Raw genomic sequence first — 22,558 nt, 5'->3', positions numbered from 1 at the left:
CAACGTCAGATAAAATAGTAGGACAGAAGCAAGTCACGAATTGGTTAATTTTGTTAGTAGATATCCTAGATAAAGTTAAATTAATCACAGTTAAATTACAGTTTAATCACAGCTTGAATTGAAAAATCCTGAAATTAACTTAAAATTAACTGAACACCTTATAATCAGTACATGAACAACAACAATTTAAAAACAAACACTAATCTAGGTAAGCATCGACATTTGAAAGCTTTTTGGTTAGCATCCATTAGCATGAGCGTTTCTAATTTACAGAATTACAATCCAAGAAGAACACTTATTCGTACACCCAATATGAACATACAATTCTAAAATCTAGATTGTAATTGAAAGCCGGGTAGTACCAATAGTGGTACTTGTTGCGCCGATTGCCTGCAGGAAAAAGAACTTGCTGCCTATTATAATCCTAATATGGGTTTCAGACATTTACTTCAGTGAGTAATAAACACGACTTCATTGGTTCACAGTCAATAAAAAAGACAATATATTTTCTCTATTCGATACATAGCTCATGCCCTGCTCTACTCATGCGACACTCAGGTTCAGTTCGGCTTTGAGAGCCCTACCAGCGGGATTATCCATTTTACCGAGTGGATCTTGCCACTACACTACCATCCGTGATATTTTGAACCGTCGAAAGCAAAACAGGTCGGGGTCACCACGAGATCCGCGAATTCAGGCCAGAGGTCCAACTAAGGAACAGTTGGCCGCACGACAAGCGGCGTCGAAATATTTGTCAACGTTTGTAAGTGGCGGCTTACCTGCCAGCCTATAGTGGTTCTGCTACAAAGCACGGATTGTGCTGAGCGCTTACACCTACTTCACCTTTGGCTGCCTAGCAGCGGTCCTTGACATTTAGCAGGGGTTATGAGCGGGGCTCGTCTTTTGGTACCCCCCCCCCCACACCCCCCGACGACGTTGGTGACGAATCACCGGATTGCCTACTCGCCGTAGGGAACCCCGGCAGACACCGCAGTGTTCCCATAGAGGTAACTCTAAGACCAGAAGGTCCCGAAATAACGTGCTCAACTTTTTGGCTCAGCTCTGGTACTATCTTCGGTCCCAAGCAAGGGGTTGGTCACTCTACACAGTGTGCCAAAATCAAACTGGGGCACACCCGGGTGCAGTCATTGACGTTGTTTGGCACCCATGGTTACAATTTTTATGATCTTCTAAGTTACTGGCAACACTGAACTTTTTCAGCGCCTGTGCAGTGTGCATGTGTCAAAATTTGTTATTGACGTTGCCACTCCTAGTCAAATTATTTTCAAAACAACCGTGAATCTCCACCAAGTCTCGCCATGGATTCTCAAAATCGTTACACCCGTGACGGCAGTCGCATCCACATTTCCTCCCATACGAAGAACAGCTGACAGCGGTATCTTGACCTGACCGAGGTTTCCGGCCATGGTTACACGAACTAGCGATGCAGCTCCCACGGCTGCAGCTGCTTCCAATGCTGCTGCTGGTCCGTCTTTTTTGACGAATTTTAGAGGAGACGGACCAGCAGAAGGAACAGCAGCAGCAGCATTGGAATCAGCCGCAGCCGTGGGAGCTGCATCGCTAGTTCGTAGTGCATCGCTAATTTGTGTAGCCGTGGTCGACGCTGGAAATCTTGGGCCGGTCACGACAAGCGGTGCTTGAGTTTTAATCGGGAAGTCAACAACCAAACAAAAACTATACCATCCGACCATTCGAACTGCTTGAATACATCCATGGCGGTGGCTACTACATCAACCATTCCATCGTCCAACATATACTGTTGGAGGACCGTCTTGGCTAAATCTCAAATAGTTCAACAAATTTTTACTCTCGTTCCGTTTTGCACTTCCAACTAACACAATAAGAAATTATAATTACTAATCATAACATTAACTACACAGAAAAAGGAAAATCCTTTCCTTTCTCAGAAAAAAAGCTTCCGCTCTTTCAAAGCTAACGTGTTTTCGGTGTTCTCGTTACTCCACGCACCGTTCATCTTCTTGGAGGAGGAGAAGCACAGCTTCATAATGAACGGGAGTTTTGAGCATTTGTGATCATCGCGCTGTGGTTGCATTTCATGATGACGTTAACCGCCAGGGCTACGCTCGGGAACTCGACCAATCCGGAGGAGGAACTTCCCGATTTCAGCGGGAACATTCGCACTTGCGACGGGTGGCAGTCCTTGGTGGTGAATGCAGTCAGCAGCAGATCTTCGGACGGCATACGGGTGGGTTATTGAAGAAGTGGAGAATGCGATTTTTGCTGGCCTGGAAAGCGATTGTTCTTGGAGGCGCTGTAGACCTTGAAGCTGATCGAATTGTCCTGTAGGGTGTACGGGCATAGAGGTAACTCTAAGACTAGTAGGTCCCGAAGAAAATCATTATTATTTTTGGCTCACTCAGTACCAGAACAACGGTCCCAAGCAGTCCCAAGCTATTTCACTCACCCCTGCATGTTCTGCATGAATCCATACACCCCTGATGTTATCTGTCAAACTTTCATAGCGAATCAAAACAAACATAGTGTAGTAATAGAATTTCAACTAGAATAGGGTACGTTAATCGTTTGCTTGGGACCAATAGGCTACTAAAGTGGTGAGCCAATTTAAAATCGTTAGTTTCGTATTGATTGTTGGTACGGGTTGGTGGACTCTGACAAGTAGTTTAGCTTGGAAAATTGGCTGGTCCGTTTCGGGTCAGCGGTGCGTCCTTCATCAGTCCGACGTGTGTTCCGGCCGGTGTTGGTTTCCAGTTTTCCGACGGATGATACTCGGGCGGTGAAAAATTCGGTGCAAATCCATTTCCTCCGCCGGCTCCCAGAAGGGTTGGTTGACTAATGATTGACGTTCGTTGTGCGGGGTCAGCCTTCCACCGAAGATGAAAAGATCGTGTAGCAACGGTGCTCGTCCGTCGTCCGTTGCAGACATCCTTGGAGACGGATGCATCCAGTGTGTAGTCCCAACTGTAGTCCGTCTCGTTTTTGAAAACATTGAAAAAAAAAAACAAAAATAAGAGCTGTTAAAATACCGGGTTGCCAAACAAGGCATTATTCACAAGCAATCAAAAGTCAGTTCAATGGCTTCTTGACACTGCCGGTACAGCTGCGGCACACTGAGGTACACTGAGAAAAAAGTTGGCGCAAAACAAGTGTGTAGAGTGACCACCCCTTGCAGTAAATAGATGATCGAAAGATATGTGAGATTTACTGCATTTTTATGCTCAGTCATATTATTGATCACAGATAAATTAGAAAAATATTGCCTCCAGCTTGGGAAAAATTTGTCCAACCAAGTTCTTCCCAATAGGGGAATGAAGTCATTAGCACAATTTAAAACCAATAAGTTCAATTCCATCTCAATCCCTTTATATTTAACTACCATCGTAGTTTCTCCCTCGATCTTCAAATTTGAGCCGTTTACTACAATCAATTGTTTAGTGCATTTTTGCAAGGGTTTCCCAAAGGTAGCAAAATATTGACTTTTGCTCATTACCGAAACAGCCGAACCACAATCCACCTCCATCGTAACTGATTTATCATCAATAGTCAAATCAACCAAACATGGTTCACTAATTCTATTTATAGACGAAACTAACATACAAGAAAATTCACCTGTGTCATTATTGTCGTCATCGTCATCACTATCGGATTCATGCGTCGTCATCCGGCTCAGCAGCTCATTTAAATGCCTATCTGCACTGAATCCAGGTTTGTGTGACTTCACCAGGTTGACGGCATCACGTCTCAAATTGTTTAGCCTAAAGCATTTTCGCTTTATATGCCCTTTGACACCGCAAAAATCACACGTGTAACCCGAATAGTCAGGTCGTTTTTTATCTTGCCCTTTTCTCCAGTTACCAGGCCGAAAACTCTCTACCAATCTTCTATCATTTCCAGCAAAATTATCAGTTGAGTGACTTTTGTTGTATGGCTTCCCACCTAACCTACTTTTAACAGGACCTCTCATTGAGGCCACTTGTCCAAATTCACGGTTTTCAACCGCATATGTGGTCAACAATCTTTTCAAAGCCTGACCACCAGCAATGGGTACACCCAATGTTCTGGCATTTGCCCCAGCCATTTCCCAAGTAGTGATAATTTTCTCAGCTACTTTCAGGGTCAAGTTTTCTTCATTCAGCAGTATCTGCTGTAATGCAACCTCTTTAACCCCTGCAATTATACGGTCCCTGATTGCCAACTCCTTAAAATCACCAAATGAACAAAATTCAGCTTGCAATTTAACCGACAAAACGTAGTCTTCTAGAGACTCGTCCGGCTGTTGAACACGGTTATTAAATTTGAAACGCTGAATCAAATCCGACTCAGTTTTGTCTAATCTTGTCTTAAGCTTGGCAATCATTTCCTTATAATCAACTTCAGCAATATTGGTATTTGGGTACAGTAATTTTAGCTCTTTATAAACTACTGGCCCCCCAAGAGTTATAAAATGGGGTTTTCGCAAATTATCTTGGATGTTATTAGCTTCGAAAAAAAAAATCGAGTCGTTCAATCCACTCCACAAAGGAAATTCCTCTACGGTAAGGCTCAATAGTCGTAGCCATGCCTATCGCAGCCATGTTGAATTCCACAGGTATGCAAATAACAACCACAAAAAAACTGTAACCTCGCGTTCTTTAAATAGATAAAAAATGAGGACTCACCCGAACTTTCCAAATGTATCGCAGGTGGTGTCTGACCGTTGCCGACCTTGATAATCCTCACCAGTTTCTTTGGTCCTCTATTTGCTTATTTCTGGTGCACTCGACTGATTACGTCGTTTCTGCTACTCCTTGGACAAAGAGGAATCTCCCTTGGCACCTGCTTGTAGCGAGATCCACGCGAGCGGTCGAGTCAACTGAAATTCTGTCTTCCACTGGCACTGATCGCGTGCTACCACGGTGACTAGAAGCAAATCAAGTGGACTGTAAGGGTCGTTTACCACTAGTACCCGAATGCTGTTTTTAAAGAGAAAAAAAAGCACACTCTTAGAATTTAATATGAAAACAAAATTCAATTGCCTTCAAGCCACAATCGCTTTATCAGAAGAACAATGGTTATTGTCTGCCACCACTCCAGAACAATCGCCTTTCTTGGTCCTCAATAGAAGCAGAGATGTACGCCGCAAAAAAAATGGCGTCCTTGGACCAAACTAAAATGGCTTCTCAGGGCACAAAGCTTACACCACTGCAACTGCCAGCTTTACAAATGAATAGCCGATAAATCAATTGTTCATATGCTATCGCAATGCTGACGGTGTGGTTCGTGAGGTGATGAGGTAAAACCTCCGATAAAACTACACCTAGCTCCGGTAGCCGAATTTCCGACACTTGCACTCGCGTAGCTCTACCACACGTCTTGAAATTGCTTTCAAGAGATTTTCACCAAACTAAAACGCACTGCAATTCTTTTTCCTCGTCGCCACTTTTGTGTTCCTGAATCGAGTCAGGAATACTTACTGTTTTGTACTTTTCCCCTAGTTACCGTGATACAGTTTTTGGATGCTGGAGATAATTAAAAAGACTGTTAACGAGTTCAACGTCAGAACGAAAGTGATCCGACGTCTCTGTATTTCGCTTCAGTTTTTTTTAGTTTAGTTAGTTTAAATGATCTTTATTTCAGTTCAACTTGGATGATTACCATATACATTTGTCTAAGTGATTTAATTGCTTTCTTCATCTTTAGGTATGGGCAAAATTCAAAATTTGTTTTACAGAATTAGTCCTAGACTTAGTACACGGTAGACCACCTTGGTGGGATTGGTTCGTTTTGTTTTTAGAATTTGAAGAGAAACTACTTAATACTACTATTTACAGCTTAAAACTAACCTACTCTACTAAATACACTTAACCTACTATGCACAAATTGCTTATTAAAGCATGTTCAGAAAGATTGCATTTTTGGATAAATTTTGTTGTCATATCCTCAATTTTGGAATCTACTTTGGGAATTTCTGCCTCTTGATGGAGGTCTGCTATTCTTGTGTCTAATGGACGATCTAGGATCATCCTCATCACTCTATTCTGTGCAACCTGGATTTTGTTCCTGTGGGTCTGAGCGCACGATTCCCACACCGGGGCGGCATAGAAGATCGCGGGGGCTATGATCTGTTTGTAGACAGCCAGTTTGTTTTGCCTTGAGAGGCGGGATCTGCGGCAAATGAGCGGATACAAACACCTAACCAAGGCGGAGCACTTAACTAGGGTTTTCTCTATGTGCGAGCGGAACAGGAGCTTCTCATCGAACAACATCCCGAGATAAGTAACATCAGCGGACCACTCGACCCTTGTACCATCCATTATTACGGTACAGGAGGGAGACGGTTTAAGTGTTGGCGATTGTCTGTGTAGGAACATGATCGCTTGGGTTTTCAAGGCGTTGATTTTGATTTTCCACGTGGTGGCATAATCAGTAAAAGTGTCAAAGGCATCGTTGGAGCTTGTTCGTAATTTCACGAGGCATCCTACCCTTGACGGCTATCGCGGTGTCATCTGCGAACAGGAAGAACACGCAACCGTCTTCTAGAGGAGGGATGTCCGACGTGTAGATGCTGTAAAGCAGTGGTCCCAGCAGACTCCCTTGCGGAACACCTGCTGGGATCCGAAATTGTCCCGAAATGGAACTATTTAACGACACCCTGAACGAAAGTTAGAGTTACAAAGCTTGTATATAAGTCCGTCGTGCCAGACATTGTCAAACGCCTTTTCGACGTCTAACAAAGCCATGGCTGTGGACTTGGATACAGCTTTGTTACTTCGGATGTTATTCATCACCCGCACTAGCTGATGATTGGTGGAATGCCCCTTGCGGAACCCGAACTGTTCCGGAAGAAGAATGTCATGTTCGTACACAAACTTGTTTAGTCGGCTGAGTATCAATTTTTCGAACAGCTTGCTCAGCGCTGAGAGCAGGCTAATCGGTCTGTAGCTTGACGGTAGTGAAGGGTCTTTCCCAGGTTTGCGGATCGGGATGATTTTTGCCACCTTCCAGATGTTTGGAAAGTAGTGCAGCTCCAGGCACCTATTGAGGATGGCAGCCAGCAGCGAGTGCACCCTCGCGCTGAGATTTTTCAACTCTAGGTTGAATATTCCGTCAAACCCGGGAGCCTTCATGTTCTTACTGTGTTTCAGCGCTGAGCAAATTTGTTCCTCTGTATCCGTTCTTCTGGAGGGACGGCACAAGGGGAGGCATCTAACGTCTGGACGCACTGCGCAACCTGGTTCTCGAGTGGACTTGGGATTTTGGAGCCAAGCAAATGCGACTGGGCAATGTGCTCCCCAATCGCATTGGCTTTCTCTTCGTTGGTGATAAGCCGTTCGTCATTGACTCTAAGTGGTGGAATGGGCTTGGGGTGAGACTTCAGCACCTTGGCAACCTTCCAGAATGGTCTGGAACGGTCGTCCAGGTTCTGAACGAGCCGCCCGAAACTCTCGTTCCGGATTGAGACCATTCTGGAAGCGATCTGCCGATTCAGATCGACCATTTCGTATTTACGCTCACAGGAACTCGTCGAACGCACTCTTCGTCAGCCACGGATATGGCTTGATGGAGACCCTCCAGGGCCCGGTCGATGTCCTCCACTGTGTCGAGCGGTGGGTTGTCGACGATGTGGCGGTCGACCACGCGCCGAAACTGGACCCAGTTGACTCGATGGTAGTCCTTCCGCTGGCACGGTGCAGGGTCCACGTTGCAGCCCAGCTCGGTCAGCACTGGTTGGTGGTCCGAACTCAGGTTGTTGACGGCAACCGGCTTGGCAAATCCAGTGTTTGCCAAGAACAGGTCCAGCGTCGATGGGTTGCCCGCCGGTGATGTGAAGGTTGGTTCGTCCGGAAACCAGGCGGAATTGAGACCATGCTGGGAATGGTCGAATAATAGGCGGATGTTCTGGTTCTGCTGGTAGTTTCGCCAGGCCTCGTGCCGGGCGTTCAGGTCCCCTCCGATTACGAAGCGGGCATTGGTGCGGGTTATGATGGCAAGGTCGTTCTTGAACTGATGTGCTGAACCATTGCTAACGGTACATTGCCGGGGGCAGTAGGCGGCGATGAACCGGACGTTTCCGGTCGATGTTTCCACCTCTACGCCGACGGCCTCGATGATGGAAGTGCGGTAGTGGGGTAGGGTGCAGTACTTGATGCCTTTCTTTATGATGACCGCGACACCCTGGAGCTGGTGTGATCAAGCCAGACAATGCTGTGGTCGGGCAGTCAGAGGCTGTCACCGGTCTTGAGGTGGGTCTCGGTGAGAAGGCCCACGTCGATGTCGTGCTTGCGGAGGAAGTCTGCAAGCTCAATGTTTTTCGCCCCTACGGAGCGAGCGTTCCAGTTGGCGATCTTTATGGCTTCACGGTCCATAATTAGCGACGAAGAGATGATAGCTTGGAGCTGTTGTGTTCTTGTTGCGCAGGTGCGCTTGATGATGATGGCCTGGGCCAGCAGTGTGACGATCTCATCCGTTGACAGCGGAGAATCGTCGGAAGCTTCGCCGGTTGTACTGGCCAATCCCGGAGCAGGGGCATCCGTCGATGGGCCGGAGGCTTGACCGGGTACTGCAGCGGCAGCCGACTGGGCAGCAGCCAACTGTTGGTTGAGCGGGAGCGGCGCCAACACTGGAATTGGCCGTGGTTGGACCGGTGATAACGGAGGAAAGTTCTGCGCGTTGTTTTCCGGAACCTTCTTGCGACCGGGCTGGTTGTTGGACGAGGCCTTCTTCCGGATCTCGGCGTATTCGGCCCGCTTAGGACAGGCCTTACTTGTGGCCTTGTGGGTGGCACCGCAGTTGGCGCATGTGGGAGCGGCTTCCTCGATGCCGTCGCAGTCGTCGATCTTGTGGTTTTTGCCGCATTTGATGCAGCGACTGGCCATGCGGCAGTTCCTGGTGCCGTGCCCGAACAATAGGCAGTTCGAGCACTGAGTGACGCCACGGTGGGTCGGCTTATACCGCTCCCACTTCACTACGATGTGGAACAGTGTGTCGTCTGGAGATCCTTCACGGTTGTGGAGTTCTTCTGCAGATGGACCAGGTAGAGCTGGTCACGATACTTGATGGCCTTGCTGCGGGTCATCTTGTGGATTTCGACCGGCTTGAGGCCGTTCGCCTTAATCTCGTCCATTAAGGTGGTGGTGTCCATGTCGTGGAGCCCGCGCAGCACCACTTTCAGCGGCTTGGTGGCCTCGACGTCGTGGGAGAAGTACTCCAGCTTCATCTTGTCCAAGAGGGCCTGGACGGCGTTGTAGTGATTTTCGGCCGAGACCATCAGTTTGTAGCCTTCCGTGCACCGTTGAATGGTGCAACGAAGGCCCTCCTGAATGTAGTAATCCAGCTGTTCCCATAGCCCGGGAGGGGAGCCCTTCACATAGAAGGGTGGCAACTTCACTTTTTTCGGCACCGTCTCAGGGTCCGACTGCGGCTGGCCTCCGTTTTGCAGGGCGGAGAACGGATTGTTGCTCAGCAGTTTTTTTGCTACCGATGCGGTGGCACTGCTGTCTTCAGTTCTGGGTCGTTTAGTTCCGGGAGGCCCCGGCTGCGGGTCCGCAACGCCCATCGGGACGGGCAATGGGGTTTTCTTCTGCTTCATCTGGGCAGGCTCGGTGGTCGCGCGTTCTCCTGGGAGAGGCTGTTTTCCCGGTAAACCGGCACTCGCGTTACCGCGCGATTTCTTACCCATGGCTGGGTCAGCGAGAGCGCCACTACACAACGCGGAGCAATTCGATTTGCGAACGAACGAACGAATGAAACGAGAGAGAATAAAAATCGACTGAACTGCTCAACAGTCTGGCAGCGTATTTCGCTTCAGTACAGCTCCGACTGTTATATACATTTGTAATTGTTCGAAGCCACAGTATATTTAATTTGTACAGAACGATCCTCCTAGTCCGTATACAATAAATTTGTGACTCTTTATCAAATCCAACGGTACGTATGGAAAGATGAATAAGTTTAGAAGTTATCTTTGACAGAAATATTCCTTGTTTTATTTAAACTTGTTCAGAAAAGAGAGGTAAAGGGCGTGTTGTACTTAGTAGGAAGGAAATAAGATCAAAAACCCTAATTGAATTACTGGTGTTCTCTTGAGTTAGGACACTGAACAGAAGTGGAACTTCGGATCAGAAAGTGGCTCCGCTTTTCATTGGCGAACACTAACGTACCTAGCTCACCCAGTAGATTCCAGTGTCCATTTTCCGGTCACAAGTCCGAAGTCGTTCAAATGAGTCTTCTAGAAGTGCTTTCTAGGACCAATTTTATGAATAAAAGGGAAATGTCTCTAATGTTGGCCTATGGATCTAAGGTTGGGCCCATCGCTAAAAATCTGCTATTTATCAATTTTATCTAGATGAACGCGTTATTGGGACGTTACTTATGGATATTTTTGGTTGCTATTGTAAATTTAGTCCATTGCTGAATTTATGTATGGGCCCAAATTAGGGACACTCAGGCCCCTATCACTTTTACGGCTGTTCCTGATCGGAACGCGCGGTAGCGGTACCGCCTGGCGGTAGAAGGGAGTTAAGATAGGCAGCATGCTATGATAGTGTGAGTGCGCATAGAAAGCCCGTGGAGAACACTATACAACGCATCGCGTTTTGAGCTGAAAAACATGCTTCCATGGCTCATAACCTTCAACTTATTAAGCTAAAAAAATCCCCTGATGAAATCCGGTTGGATACTGAGCGCTCGGACACATCAACTCGTGGCAGAAGACTAAAGTTTGCCAAATCCATATGGCGGTACACAACGAACTCATTGCTGAACTGGCGGCTCTGGGTGTGAAAGCAGAATACAAGTTGGGACGAGTCGGTACCAAAGTGGTGCTTCGAACAAAAGCGGAGTACAATTTCGTCGTGGGCCACCTGAAGAACGCCAGTACGGAATTGTTCACACATGACATCCCTGATGAGAGGCCATTAAAAGTGGTTGTCTGAGTTATCCCAAATTGCGACCCGAAGCTGATCGAGGCCAGGATTAGAGACCGGTACAAGCTGGCTCCCATCGCGGTTTTCAGAATCACGAGGAACGACGAGACCGCGAAGGCTTATCCGGATTGTCTATTCTTGGTGTATTTCCCTATCTGCTCAATCAACTCGATCATCATTCGATGGAAGCCATATCGTGGCGGCCATCGCGATGTGACCCAGTGCCAGCGCTGTCTGAATTTCGGACACGGGACCCGTAACTGCCACATCAAACCCGCGTTGTGGAAAATGTGCCAAAATCACGTCACCACCGAATGTGCGAAAAGCAAAAAAAAAATTTTTTAAAATATAACATGTAATGGATGCACTTCAATCATGTCGAAAGCCTCATTTAATTGTTATAGCCACAAAAATAATCAAATAATAAAAGCACCGTAATATCAGTTCATGCACTGTATTAATGATATTTTTGTCTTTTTTGGCAAGTGATATTACACCATATTTTCGACACGATTGAAGTGCATGCACTTTGATGTGATATCAAAATTATGTTTATGCTGTGCAGCTGATATGACGTAATATAAGCTATCCTGAAATGAAAAGTCATACCTATGATATCATTGCACGACATTTTCTACGGAAAGACTTACTGTTTCAAATAAAAATCTGGCAAGGTCACCAATTGTCCTCTAAAAATAAGTCAATCCAACTTCTCTCTAGTAAATTTTACAAGAAAACTTTTCTTCCAGCACCGCAAAACGATCCGACGCTTGTGGAAAAAGTTATTATGCCATTACCGATTGCTAACCAAACGAACTGCTTTTATTATTCTTTTTTCCTAGCACCACTGCCAGCTGCCGCCTGCTGCTGTCTGCACGAAACAGTCACGTGGGGGTTCACTCCGCATGGAGGAAAGCCGATATCATGCCCAAAGAAGAAATTTATGTAGGCCGACTTTAGTGATATTAACCCTAGATATGTATTAACTTTGTCTATCCAACACACCCTTTTGGCTGGATGATAGATCAGCAACAGTATTTAAACACACGTGATTCCCACAATATGCTTCCATGACTCATAACCTTGAACTAAACAAAAAATCCCCTTGTGTAATCCGTTTGATACTGAGCGCTGGAACACATCAACTCGTGGCAGAAGACTAAAGTTTGCCAAATCCATATGGCGGTAGTCAACCGATCGACTGTAATTGAATACAGTGTACTAGAAACTGAAATTTTTAATTCTAAGACTGAAAAATCTATCCATATACCTATTTGAATTTCTGGTGTTCTCTTGAGTTAAGACACTGAACAGAAGTGGAACTTCGGATCAGAAAGAAGCTCCGCTTTTCATTGACGAACAATTACGCACCTAGTGGTAGAAGGGAGTTAAGATTGGCAGCATACTATGATAGTGTGAGTGAGCATAGAAAGCCCGTGTGGAACGCTACCACACGTATCGCTTGTTGAGCTGAAAAACTGAACCACTTTTGACGTAGGATTACGTCTTTCGGCAACATATTGGGGGTGCAATTTCAAAAAAGTAAGAGGTATCCAAAACACGACCGTAGATTTGACCGAGGGGGACGACTCTATCTACGATGCAAAAAAGATTGTGTTTTACTGTGGCTAGCTGCACGCACGCTGAGTAGATAGAAAGAAGATTGATGACGATTCTGAAGATTTCCTGCAAAAAAATGATGAGCGATGCAAGTAGATGCGACAAATGAAAGAAGATTGTTCGAAGATTGATTCGCTAGTGTGAGATTTGTTGACCACCTAAACTTGAGATTTAGATGTGTCGCTCCCCTCGGATTTGACGTAGGATTACGAAAGGTAGTTATGATGTCACTGCAAAAGTATAGTAAATATTAAATTGTTGTAATTAAATATAATTAAAAAACAATATTATCGCAATGCAAACAACTCATGTTGTTTACCAATTTATTCTTTTGAAAAGTATTTTTCTAATAAAAAAAGAAATAATTTTCTAATAAAAGAAATAAATAAATAATCGTGAATTATCACTTACCTCAGATGCGTTATAAACAATTAACATCTTTATTTCAAAGGAAAATAGTCAAATGTCCTACCTTGTCTTGAAGACCCTTCTCCAGCATCCCAACCAGTAGATAAAGCAATGTTGTCTCTAGCCGTTCTGATCCTGTCTCGGTAACACCGATTTCTTTCAGCATCAGTTTTGGTTGGTTCTTTGGAGGTTTGTCCGCTTGCTCTTCCTTTACGCGCTTACGTGATCGGCGCTTGTATTGTGTAGCCAAATACTGCGACATGGCTTTATCGATAAACTCGCAAACTATTTCTCAATTATCAATTACTTCGTACAATTGTAGAAATTTGAACAGACTGCCCATCAATTTTGGTATTCGGAAATTAAATCTGCATACCGGACGGTACTTACCTTGATGCTTTTAGATGCAAATTTTAAGCCCCTCCTATTAAGAGAATTCGGCAAGATTTGTTTTTGGCATAATTCCCTTAATAGGAGGGGCTTAAAATTTGCATCAAAAGACATAAAGATAGGTACCGTCTAGCATGCTAGCACGGTATCATGGAAAAGCCTCGTTTTATGATGACGTAATTACACATTTTCGTGCACAAAACGCACGGAATTTTTGGCTTTTTCCATAAATGAAAAATATGCGAAAATTGATTGTAGGAAACTAGGCTAGATGACCTTGACAAATGTTCAAATAATACTCTTTAACAAATTTATGGTGGTCCTGAGAAGGACCGTTTTGTCGTGATGGTTGAGTAATGCTGAGCTGGGTTTTTAACACGGATGAGGCTGTTCTGATTCCTAGCGGTGGGGCTTCTTCCTCCTATGGTTGCTTATGTGGGCCCTGCAGCTCGCTGCGTGCAGGCAACCTTTCGTAGCGTACTGGAGAACAATGTTCTACGACATGCCGAAAGCATTGCTGCTGCTGCTACTACTGCTACTACTGATGCTGCTGATGCGGACACCGTTGAACGGACACCACCACACACGGTGATTGAATGAGCACCATTCGGTGGGACAGGATCGAATTCAATTTTTAAATCTGTGTTAGGGAATGCGCTGTTTGCAGGTAATCGGTGATAATTTTGATCGCCATTGCAACAGTTGGACATTTGTGTATTTTTCACAGAGGTGTCGCGTGCCTCATTTGTTTACCGGTGCACCAAACTTTGTTCGTTATAGTTTACCACCACATATCAAGAGCCACATGTGAAAAGGGCATACAAGCTTTTTGTAAACAAACCTTCTTATGCCCTTTTCTCGCCAACCGAGGGTCGTCCACGCAAACCAACAATATCATCGGGAAGGGGAATGCTTCTCCTACCCGCTAATGTTGATGGTTTGCGTTGGTGTCATTGTTAGTTTTTGACGTAGGACTACGTCTTTGATTTCTATATAGGGGTACACTTTGTGAAAACCGAAAATGGAACATGTAACAAATTAAGAAAGATTTTGAACGTTAATAACTCAGCTGCCCCTGGTCCAATTTCAATAATTTTATCACCAATCGATCAGAAATATGGCTACGCATCGATAACAATGCTTTTGAATGTTGATTTTCAACAAGAAACTATTGAAAAACTGGTAAATGTACAGCATAGTCCAAAAGCGTCGAATTAACTAACAAATCCACCAATTACCTACATGTATATGTTGCTTCCCCAGCACAGTCGTCAGAGAGTAGTAAGTAGACGAAACAAGTCGAAGTGGCATTCGCCTCCGATCCGGGCGCGTGCGAATAGGGAGGATGGAATTGCGTAATATTTTGCACACTCATCGCCATATTCAGAACCAAACGCAAATTCTTCGAGATAACCACCATCCGTCCTCTGGCTCGCCGTGGCGGTGTCTGACGTATCTCCGGTCTGATTTACGAGGTGTACGGAAGGTGTTCTTGAAAAATGAGATCCGTGATGCTGTCACCTACACTAAACATGCCAAGCGTAAGCGGCCATGGATGTCATCTACGTTTTGAAGTGACAGAGACGCACTCTGTTTGGTTTCGGAGGTTAAATCATCACCAACTTTGGCAACAAAACGGCTCTTTTCAGGGCCACCAAGCTTATTACAGTAAAGAGTAGGAATAGAATTCATCTCCCTGTTTGTCCATATTCAGAACCAACGACCACACAAAATGCTCATGTAATCAAACTGGAAGCAGGGGTACAAATTATTTTGATCAACCTTGATCAACTTTGAATCGCCACGGCCCGATATTTTCGATGGAAGAAGCAACAATCTAGCATCTAATTCGACGAAGACGGCAGGAAACATTTGTGAAGCCGAGTTATTTACGAAAGAGAGTGTCGATGAAGAGAATCGATCAATGTAGATAGGACCTATTGAAAAGTGACGCGCTCCAATGCTACCGACGCCAGGGAGGCAGCTCCCACACCTGGATCCTACATATCGACCCATCAACTCAACCGGGGACCAACGGCTTTACTTCCCTTCCGAAGGAGAGATGTTATGCCTCAGAACATCCCGGCGGCGCCGACTGAGATTAGACTGGCTGCTTTTACTGTACTCCAGCAGTCCTCTAGAGGGGGCACATCAAGCTCGCCCTCCTCTGGCAACGCTGCCTCGAGATTCTGCGCGTATGCTAAGGCGACATCCGGTTGCTTCAGTCGCTCTAGGTTGTACCGTGGCGGGCGTCGGTACCATACATTGTTGATGACGGAAAGTTTTGGGCGCAGTTTGACCATCACCAGGTAGTGGTCAGAGTCGATGTTAGCGCCACGATAGGTCCTGACGTCGATAATGTCGGAGAAGTGCCGTCCATCAATCAGAACGTGGTCGATTTGCGATTCCGTCTGCTGTGGTGATCTCCAGGTGTAACGCTAGGGGAGGCTGTGTTGGAAAAAGGTGCTATGTATGGCAATGTTCGTGGAGGCGGCGAAATCGATGAGTCGTAGGCCGTTCCCGTTCGTCTGCTGGAGGGCGCTGAACTTTCCAATCGTCGGTCTGAATTCCTCCTCCTGGCCTACCTGAGCGTTTAGGTCTCCTATGATGATCGTGACGTCGTGGCTTGGGCAGCGATCCTACTCGCGGTCGAGCTGCGCGTAAAATGCGTCCTTGTCATCATCAGTGCTTCCGGAGTGAGGACTGTGCACGTTGATTATGCTAAAGTTGAAGAATCGGCCCTTGATCCTCAACCTGCACATTCTTTCGTCGATCGGCCACCAACCGATCACGCGCTTCTGCATTTCGCTCATCACGATGAAAGCTGTGCCCAGCTCGCGTGTGTTGCCGCAACTCTGGTGGATGGTATGATTACCTCTAAACTTTCGCACCATGGATCCTGTCCAACACATCTCCTGCAGCACTACGATGCCGAATCCGCGGTCCTTCAGTAGATTGGCGAGTATTCGGGTGCTCCCGATGAAATTGAGAGATCGACAGTTCCACGTGCCGATTCCAATCGCAAGTCCTATTTCGTCGCTGGGGTCGTTGCCGTTGGTCTCGGTTCGTATTCCTCTGTTGCTGATTTTCCGTTGCAATGCTTTTTTTACGGCTGGCTCGCAGGGCCTGACACCAATCCCCTAACTTTCCCGAGGACCAGGGTGCACAGTTGTGCTTAGAGTCCTTCACTGGCGTTCGGACGTAGATCAGCCGCCCCTAACATGGGGAACAGATGCTGTTGTGAGCCGCTCATCCTGGAGAACAGACGCTCAGGCTTGCCGAAGCAAACCCCCCCTTCCCTGTCAGCCTATGACCAAAGTTCCTACCGGGGTTTATTACCCAATCTTCCCTAAGGTTGCTCACAGTTCCCAGCCGGTACCACGGCGAGGTAGGGATAGGAGTTGCTGGGAAGAGGCTAGTGATCTCAATGGGATCTGTGTTGCGCATTACCCAGCATTGATCGACCAACACTCAGTATGTGCACTGGTTCAATAACAGGACACTGTCCATGTAAATATCACTTGAAGCTAATAGGAAAACCTCAAGGGGACATGTGTCGATTATGTGGCATAGAAAAAGAAGACTCTGAACACCTGTATTTTTCTGGATAAGGGGCTGACATAACCCTTTGATATTTGGAATTCAGTTCCCAGCCAAGTAGTGCAATTCATTCGAAATGTAATACCTGACTGGGAAAATGCTTTCTTTTTTTTTTATTCTTTATTCTTTATTCTTTTTTTGTCTGAAGTAGAAAAGCCCACTGGAGGTTTTCTCCTTTCGAGATAATTCCTCCAACAGGCACAAAACCTACTCTTCTTTTCAAAATTAACATTACAAAAGCTTTGTTTCACAACATTTTCAGTTTTTGTTTTAGTTGAGGCAGCGGTGGTCGTTGATGGTTGGTGGTGCGGTGGGTGGCGGTATGGTGGGTGGCGGTGTTGCTAGGCGGAGGGAGGCGGAAGAAAAGAAAATGATTTTCATGGCATTAGTAAACAGCGTAACGGTAGTTTGGAGTAGAAGCTCCCAGTGAGAGTGATCTCTTTGAAGGGAGCATAAAGCAGCAGTGAACGATATTACACTGGTACACATCGGTCTAAATTATGTAGTTTGCAATATTATTTTTAATCCATAAAGTCACATGATGTTTGTATCGCTGTGGATTTCGTTCCGATCGTAGAGAAATAGGTAGCGTGTTGTATTTTGTTCTACCATAGTAACTGTAAGACATCTTTCCGTACCCGGTGTTTGGACGACTAACGATAAGTGCTGGGGGATTTCTTGTTTCATAGCGGTGGGACGTACGTGGAAAAGACTGGTTGTGAAGAGCTGACGGTTTGTGTAGGAGATTCTGGATTTGTACCAAGGTTTGTAAGTCACGCAAGGCCGCACCAGGTAATATTGAGAAAGCTGCTTCAGTGTACAAGTCTACTGTTGGATACAGCCACGGTTTCTTGTAGATAATTTTCAGACATCTATTTTGAGTCTTCTGGATTGTTTTAAGTTTGGTTTTACTCGCAGCACCCCATATTGACACTAGGTAGCAAGTTCTCGATTGCACGAAGGCGTGGTAAAGCAGTAGAAGTTGATTTCAAGGCAGAAACTTGGACACTTTCCACAGCACTCCACATGTAGTAGTGATGGCCTTCTGCAGCGTGTTGATATAGTGACTCCAAGATAGTGTAGAGTCAAGTGTTAGTTCCAGGTACTTGAAACTATCCACTTCGTCGATCTTCGTCGAGTTCACGACAAGTTCGTGACTTCTTGAAACAGTTAGGCGAGGCGAATGGAATATTATGTATTTGGTCTTGGCGAGGTTCAGCGATAGCAAGTTTTCGGAGAAGAAGTCCTCAAGTTTCTCCAAATCCTGTTTCATGAGATCCACAATTTTACCGCCGGCGCCGGTGGTGTAGTGGTAAGCGTGACTGCTTTCTAACACCCCGATGGGTCTGGGTTCAATCATAGCCGAGGTCGGTGGGATTTTTTTTAAGGCATAAAAATCTCTGGTCACGTCTTCCTTCGGAAGGGAAGTAAAGCCGTTGGTCCCGGCGCATGTGTGTTGAATGGGTGCGATATCTTACGCAGGTGTGGAAGCTGCCTTCCTGCACATTCGATTGCCGTAAATGGATGGCAAACGATGTCCGTCGGTGATTGGCACTAGATTGCGGAACAGAGACCGACGTTAAATAAAGGAAAAAAAAAAGATCCACAATTTGATTGGCATCGGTTCCGATGTACGATATTGAGGTGTCATCGGCAGAAAGACGTGGTTTTCCGTACAAACGTAGGTTCGGCAAATCATTTATGTAGAGCAGAAATAAAAGCGGGCCAAGATTGCTACCCTGCGGTACTCCGACTGACATATGTCTATATGCACTGGTAGTTTTCTGTACAGAAACAGACTGTTTTCTCCCAGATAAATAACTTTGTATCAATCTGTTTGCAGTTCCCCTGATGCCGTAATTATCGAGTTTTTGCAGCATTACAGCGTGGTCAATTGTTTCAAACGCTTTTTTTAGGTCAAGAAATAGAACTCCTACTACTTTACGCTTATCCATCGCGTCGTAAATGTCGTCGACTAGCTCACTAGTTGCAGTTAGAGTATTTGAACCAACGCGGAATCCATACTGGTAATGATAAAGAGCATCGGTGACCTCAAGAAATTTGGTCAGTCTACGAACGATGAGCCGTTCTAGTACTTTGTTGAAAACCGAAAGAACAGATATTGGCCTGTAGTTGTTTGGATCCTTTTTTGAGCCAGATTTGTGGATTGGTATCACTCGGGCAATTTTCAGGAAGTCCGGATAAAGTCCGGTGTCAATGATTTCGTTGAAGACATCCGTTAATAATTCGGCAAAAAAATCGTAGTGGGTTTTCAAGAATGTTGCTGGAATACCATCCGGTCCACTACTCTTGGAGCTGTCAAGTGCTTTAATTTCCACAATTACTTCCTGTTTCGTTGTGGGTCTCATGAAAAAGGAGTTCCTGGTGGGTCTCAAACTTCCAAACTTGGTGATATCTCGACGACTTGTGATGCTGGAGGCGAGCTGGGGTCCGATTCCACTGAAGAACTCGTTGAATATTTCAGCTACATCTTTGGGATCCTTAACGCTACGACCGCAATGCTCGAGTTCAATTTGTTGCTGCTCATCAAATGTGCGACCTAGCACTTGATCCAGGATTTTCCACATGTTTTTTGGATGTGGATCACGGAGTAGGTTACTGTAGTATGATCTCTTGGCTTGTTCTTTTGTTCGCTGAAGCATTTTCGATACATGGGCAAGTTGTTCCTGGAGGGAAGTATCGAGAGGGTGTCTCCTGCTTCTGGATAGAATTTTATCTTTTATTTGAATCATTTTCCACAGATCGAAGGTCATCCATGGACACGACCCTTTTATCTTTGCTTGCACCGTTATTTTCCTTGAGCAATTTTCTTTAAATTCCTGATACAGGTTAATGATATACTGCAGTTTTGCTTCTGCGGATCCAGTTGGAAGAGATCTGGTGGCGTCAACAAAATCTTCGTGTAACTTTGCGTGGTTTACTATAGTTTTCTCCAAAACACGCTTGTTCACAATTTTGGGATTCTGGAACGTGGAAAGCACGAAACAATGGTCACTAATATCGGAAAAAAGTGTTTCATTGACTACGTTGTTCAGCAGAGATTCAGAACAAACCACATGATCTAGAATATTGCTACTGATCGGTCTTGTTGGAAATGTATTCGTTACTTTGAAGTTATAACAACGCAGTGCACTTAGATATTCCTCAACTGCTCTGTTGTTGGGCTGATTAACGGGTAGATTAACATCACCAACCACAATACAACATTTGGTGATGGTCCTTGTGGTGACGGGGTTGAATTGTTTCCGGATGAGTTGAGTGCCCGCTTCTGAGATGCTTTCGATAGTGATTCGAGATCCTTCTGCAATGAAATTTTCTCCACTTTTGCGCCGTCATGACGTTTCACCAGTATTTTGCCATCTCTTCCCATCCACACGTATTTGAGGTCTAACGAGTTCTGCAAATCTTTTGTTTTTTGAAGAAGATCTTTCCCGAAGGATGTTATTTCGTCACGTACAGTGATCCGATTCGTTGACCCGATGAAAGCTTCACAAACAGCAGACGCCAGCAGGACTCCATGAGCTCGCTTCTTCTCGAAAAAAGCCTCCTTGGTGTTTTCGTCGACAAACCGTATGATGATTGGCGCTGTATTACCGCGATCATTCCTGCTATGAATACGTCTAGCATCCACGATACAAGCAGCACTATACGAAGCTCCAACGGCGTTCATCACACAACGTACCACTTCCTTGGTGTTTTCATTTTCCAACGCAGGAACCCCCAACATAACTGCATTTTTCGCCAACAGCAAACGATCCACTCTATCGAGGTTGAGCTCTAGGTCGTACACAGTGGAGACAAGTTGTTGATTTCTGTTTTGACACTCCTGTACTTCTTTAGACAACTTAGAGTTATCTCTCTTCAAGCCACATAGCTCCTCTTTGAACATGTTGAAACCAGCCTGTAAGGTGTCAAACTGATTTGCCAGAAAAGCCTGAGACTCCTCAACATGCTTGTTTGTTTCCACCAGAGTAGCCATCGACGCAGCCATTTGAACCCTAGTTTCTTCAAAAGCAGCTCGAGACTGCAACGACTCCTGCTTGATTTCCTGAATCGACTGGTTGAGCGACCGCAACTCGGTAATAACATCGAGATCATTGGATTGTTTTGGCTGACATGAGCGGCTGTGTATATCAATGCATTCAACAGAGCAGAAAAAGGGTTTTTTCCTAGCCTTAGAAATCGCGTTTCCGTAAATCTTCTTGCAGCGAATGTGGCAGCTTTTATTGCAATAAAGGCACTCGATCATCCGTGACAGGTCATTCTCACTTTTTTCACAAATAGAGCAGACATATTCTTCATCTAGATTGGACATTTCGTAAATAAGTGCCTGGGCAATCGATACCATCGACAGACCACAACATATAATCTACCAACACAAGGAGCTTCTGGGAACGATAGCACCAACTTTAAATCTGATCTCACTGTAGTTTGACACGATCCGTTTGACAGACGTATGTGCAGAGACCAACTGGTTGATGTTGAAACGTTGCGATGGCTTTTGTTGTTCGTTGTATGAATAGATGCCGATGACCACAGTACGATTTCGATACAAGTACCTGACATGGTGGCTCCTGACAAACCTCGATCTTCGGAGATAACGTTGCGACCCCAGCTGCCTGTCCGAAACAATCCTTTGCAACCAGCGGTTGAATTTAAAGATGCAAAATTCCGCGAATAAACTATTTTTGACGTAGGACTACGTCTTTGATTTCTATATGGGGGTACACTTTGTGAAAACCGAAAATGGAACATGTAACAAATTAAGAATGATTTTGAACAGTAATAACTCAGCTGCCCCTGGTCCAATTTTAATATTTTTATCACCAATCGATCAGAAATATGGCTACGCATCGATAAAAATGCTTCAAAATGTTGATTTTTAACAAGAAACTATTGAAAAACTGGTAAATGTCCAGCATTGTCCAAAACCGTCGAATTAACTAACAAATCCACCTATTACCTACATGCATATGCTGCTTCCCCAGCACAGTCGTCAGAGAGTAGTAAGTAGACGAAACAAGTCGAAGTAGCATTCACCTCCGATCCTCGGGCACGTGCAAATAGGGAGGATGGAATTGCGTAATATTTTTGCACTGTGTGGTGGTGTTCGGTCGTCGAAATTAGTAGCAGCAGTAGCAGTGCTTTCGGCGTGTGGCATTGAAAATTGTTCTCCAGTAACAACGAAAGGCTGTCTGCAAGCAGCGAGCTGCAGAGCCCACATAAGCAACCATCAAAGGAGGAAGAAGCTGCACCGCTATGCTATGGATCGGAATCAGTAGCTCTTCGTGAGTCACTGCGGATCGGTCATCTATGCCAAGCGTGTCACCCTCGCTCCAAACGACATACAGCTCGACAGCCTCATCCGTGTTGAACACCCAGCTCAGCATTACTCAACCATCACTACAAAACGTTCCTTTTCAGGGCCACCAAAAATTTGTTAAAGAGTATTATTTGGACATTGGTTAAGGTCATCAGTTCCCGCAAGCAGCTAGCTATCAAGGCGCAACCTGTCTATAGAAGGTGTGGAATTGTAGGCCTGAATATATTGGTGCAATTAGTTTTTCCTCGGCTTTCATTCCGCACGATTCGTTTCTTTCGTTTAATCAATCATC

At 45.3% G+C, this 22,558-nt stretch overlaps 1 protein-coding gene across 1 annotated transcript in view; it reads right to left on the bottom strand.

Annotated features, from left to right (window-relative positions):
* LOC135696860 (WD repeat-containing protein 91) overlaps positions 1 to 22,558 on the bottom strand; it is a 123,768-nt gene that overhangs the window by 12,415 nt on the left and 88,795 nt on the right. The window lies entirely within an intron of this gene.

This window comes from Ochlerotatus camptorhynchus, unplaced genomic scaffold (assembly GCF_037179485.1).
Source record: "Ochlerotatus camptorhynchus isolate MF236.1 unplaced genomic scaffold, CSIRO-AGI_Acam_v1.1 ptg000062l, whole genome shotgun sequence".
NCBI classification, from domain to species: Eukaryota; Metazoa; Arthropoda; class Insecta; order Diptera; family Culicidae; genus Ochlerotatus; species Ochlerotatus camptorhynchus.
Note: the sequence above shows the minus strand (reverse complement) of the source record. Positions and strands in the feature narration are given on the sequence as shown.